Raw genomic sequence first — 4,513 nt, forward strand, 5'->3', positions numbered from 1 at the left:
GGGATCTTCCCAACCCAGGGATCAAATCTGGATCTGCCACATTGCAGACAGATTCTTAACGGTCTGAGCCAGCAGGGAAGCCCTTACTCCTTAAGATGAGTATCAAATGTTTCCTGCTCTAAATTTTCATGCTCTAGGTTGACCACTGGGAGAGTTACTGCTTTGCTATTATTGTTTCCTGCTCAGACTCCTTTCCTTTTCATTATCTCTCACAAAAGTAGGAGGACAGATGGCCCCAGTTTGCTAGTCACAATATCCTCACTCTACTGGCAATGGTTACTGGTCTAGAACTGATTTATCCTGTCCAAACAGAGTCTGTTTCCAGTATTTTTCTTATGGTACTAACAAGAAAATTCTATTGTTCTGGACACATGGAACAGGAAACATGGGATCTGGGTCAGCTAATGGCCATGTACCCCATAACATGAAAAAGTCTGTTTGTGGGATAACAAATGATGCTAAATGGAGAGGAAAGATGCATAGAAAAATAGTATTGCTAGAGGTGAATTTCTCATTTAAACCCTGAAGTTTCCAGAGATGCCAGGGTTGCAATAGAACTTCCTTTAATTGTGAGAGAATCTTTTCTTTACAACATACCTCCTTTTTTGTATAAGCAAATTAACTAGGCTTCTGTCACTCACAACCACCGAGTCCTAACTATAACAATACCCAACCTGAACCACATGCTATCTGAGTACTCTCATTTTCTGTTGATTTATGTTTGTATATTTCATTCCCCAAATAAGACTGAAAATTTAAGGGATGAGAAGAGAGGATGATGCTTGGCATATGATTCTGCAAATATTAACACAATAAACAATACATAATTATTGAACAAATATGTTAACAGATTACAAACTTAACAAAGCTTTGAAAATAAAGTGAATTTAAACTCTTGCACAATTATGGATTTTGAAATAATGAATTTTTATAAATCAGTCTTAAAATGTTTTCTCATAATAAAATTGTCAATTATATTTGACCACAGTACTGTTATTGCCCAATGTTACCATTTTACAGATGAAAGATATAGGCCCCATATTCATTAAACTTAACCAAAATCACAGTTTTGGTATGTGACAATCTCCTCAACCTTACACAGACAAGAGGCAAAAAAATGAAAATAGTTTTATAGCATTTGCTTGGAATATTCAAGCAAAAGTAATTCAGTGAGTTAAATTAGACAAAATTACTTTGTCATCTTTATTAGTGCCATTGCTTTGTTAATTTTATTTATTGTTTCTGCTTTTAACAACAAATTTGCAAGGAATTAAAGTTCTAGTCACTATAAAAAATAGATTTCTTTCTTTTTTGTGTACTTATGTTTATCCAACAGAGAGTAAATCAATAGTGAAAAAGAGAGCGAGTCTGTCAATATGACACTCCAGGATACATAATTGATTTTTAAGCTTTTGACATTTGCCCTAAGTATATATTGAGCATCATTCATCAAGAACTTTTAAAAGATTTTTTAGTTTATTATAAATAAACAGTGAAAGTTGAGATGAAGCAATCTTACGAAATTTTCTCTGAGACAGGCTTCTCACAGATTACTTAGTGAGAAATGAAATATTTCAGAAATATTTTAAAATATTTTTAGTGTTTTTGTGTTAAAGCTATTAAAAATTCTACATCAGATAAAGACCTTACGAAATTTAAAAAGACAAAATTCTTTTTTTTCAGTAAAAAATATTATTTCCTTTAAGAAACCTAGTTTAAGCTAGGCTATGAAAATTTCATCAGTAATATTAAGGATTAATTTTGTTTAACTAAGCATCTGCAAGAAAGAAAAAACAAAACTTCCTTTGTTTTACTTATACACAACATCTAATTTTTTAGTAAAAAGTTCACCACACATCAAAGTATAGCCCAACTTTGGTCCCTTTTCACTACCTTCATTTCTGTCACCCTTATTTAAGCCATTGTTTCCCACCTGAACTGTTTCAGTGGATTTTTACTATCCTGTATACCCCATGTCCAGCTTTCTGTTCTATATACAATATCCACAGGGATCTTGTTAGAGCATAGCCTTAGTTTTGTGCCTCCCATGTCTTCCCAGTTTACCCAGAGAAATGGTAACCTGTATGATGTCCTACCAGGTCTACACAATATAGCAGTTTCCTCTCAGATTTCCTCCTCACCATGCTTCTAACCATCCTCTCTTCTTTTCTGTTCTGTAAACTCATCATACATACCCACAATTCAGGTTATGCACCTTCTCTTCCCTCTGAAGTGCTCTTCAACCTGTTATTTTATAATACATTTTGCTTATTTCCTTCCTTCAAGCTTCTGCACAAATGTCACCTGTTCAGGGAGACACGGATTGACCATTGTCCATAAAATTAGACAATCTTTTATAACATGCATTTCTTTTTCATAGCAAGTTACACCAGCTAATATATTGAATATTTTTCTATCTCTATTAACATAATATAAGTTGAATGAGCACAGGGACATTGTTTTGCTCACTGACGTATCCTCAGAAACAAGTGAGGGTTCAAAAATAGAGTGTGAAAGAATAGGTAAAAAATCAGTGAATCAGTGAATGAACAGAGTAATAGCATCTAAAATCTATATTGAGATATTTAAGAATGTTTTGTTTCTAACTATTGTCATTGCTTCAATCATTTTCATTTCAAAGTTTGCAATTTTTATTCCAAATAATTTGGACAGATTATACAGTTGAATTAGATGTGTGACTTTAAGGTAACTATGACATGTATTTCTTCCAAGTTAGTGCTTGAGGGCGTAATCCTCCCTAATTTGAGACTTCAGATGAGACCACCTTGATCACAATGTTGTGAGAGCTTTCGAAGAAGACCCAGCTCAGCTGCTTCCAGGCTGCCAACCTACAGACACTGTAAAATAATAAATTTGTATTGTTTTTAGGCTGCTAAGCTTTGAGATAATTTGTTAAGTACCAGTAGATAAATGATCATATTAGGTAATTTTATGTGAATTTCTTTGTGCATAGAACTTGAAATAGTAATATAAAGGTTTCTGGTGTGTTCTCTAGACATTTTTTGTTCTTTTGGCAGTGCGATAATTTATCATTAGCAAAGTATAGCTTCTTCATCATCACTCAGGTATCATCACTGAGGTCTAAGAATAATAAAAACTCCTTGAAATTTTTCATTTTTTTGGTATAAAAGAGCTGTTAGAGATTTCCCCTGTGATCTAGTGGTTAAGACTCCATGCTTCCAAAGCAGGGAACACAGGTTTGGTCTCTGGTTGGGGAATAAGGATCCCACGTGCCTTAGGGTGTGGCAACAAACAAACAAACAAAAAAGCTAAAGGCGATGTTAAAGAAACTATTTCATCGTATATTATATGTAAAGATTAAATGTGCTCTGAATTATTTATTGTGCTCAGCTTGTTTCTCACATATTCTATTCTCTTGTTTCTAAGGAAAGTTGCTTACCTGTGGAAATTTCCATTCCATATCTCTCGTAGAGTCTTGATTATTTGCTCTTTGATTTTGGCACATCTCTGAGATTTTCTTTGCCTACATAATCTGTCACTTAATTTTATGACCAGTTTTTTCTTTGTGACTCACTACCATTTTTTTTTATTTACTATATTTTTTTGTCTCACAGTGATATATTAACATTTCTTCTTTCACTTTATGTAATTAAGAACTTGTATTCATACACGACAAACCAAAACAAACAACAACTAAAACAAACAAACAAAAATACCACAAAGACCACAAAGACTTTAGAGGTTACGATTATGCTTCAACAAACCAGCTCAGTATATTTGTGTTACAACACAGTAACAGATCATTTGTAAAAACAAGAGCAGCTTTTTAAAAAGAAAAATAGTTGAATGTAGCTGAAGTTAATAGAATTTAGAAGTCATAAAACCAGCATTATTAACCTAGAATTTCTGTCTCTAAACCTTCATGAAAGAAGTAGGTGGTAGATATCTTGACTAGGAAGAGGATCATGGGATCGAATAAAATATGCTCAGTTTTCAACAGGTGAAGATTGAAACCAGAGAGAATCTTTTTAATTTGAGACAACTTCATCCTAGAAAGAAAGCAATTGCTGTGCCCTTTTCTCCTATTGGTGAGTTACATTACATCTCTATATAATTAAACATTTACTGTAATTTGGCCTTAATCTTTCATCTCATTGTTTACTTAGTTGCTCAGTCATGTCCGACTCTTTGTGACCCTATGGATGGTAGCCCTCCAGGCTCCTATGTCCATGGGGATTCTCCAAGCAAGAATACTGGAGTGGGTTGCCATGCCTCCTCCAGGGCATTGTCCCAACCCAGGGATCGAATCCAGGTTTCCCTCATTGCAGGTAGATTCTTTACCATTTGAATCACCAGAGAAGACTATCATCTCATTAGATTCCTGCCCATCACTTGTAATATGTGTTTCTCTGTATAGCTACAACCTGTAGCTTAATTATGTGTCTTAAATATAGTACAAATCAAACTATTAATTATTTGTCCTTGGAAGTCCTTTCCATCAGATACAAGGAAATAAGAAAAGGAAAACAAC

This window comes from Giraffa tippelskirchi, chromosome 4 (genome assembly GCF_054371585.1).
Source record: "Giraffa tippelskirchi isolate mGirTip1 chromosome 4, T2T-mGirTip1v1.2.pri, whole genome shotgun sequence".
In the NCBI taxonomy this organism is placed as follows: domain Eukaryota; kingdom Metazoa; phylum Chordata; class Mammalia; order Artiodactyla; family Giraffidae; genus Giraffa; species Giraffa tippelskirchi.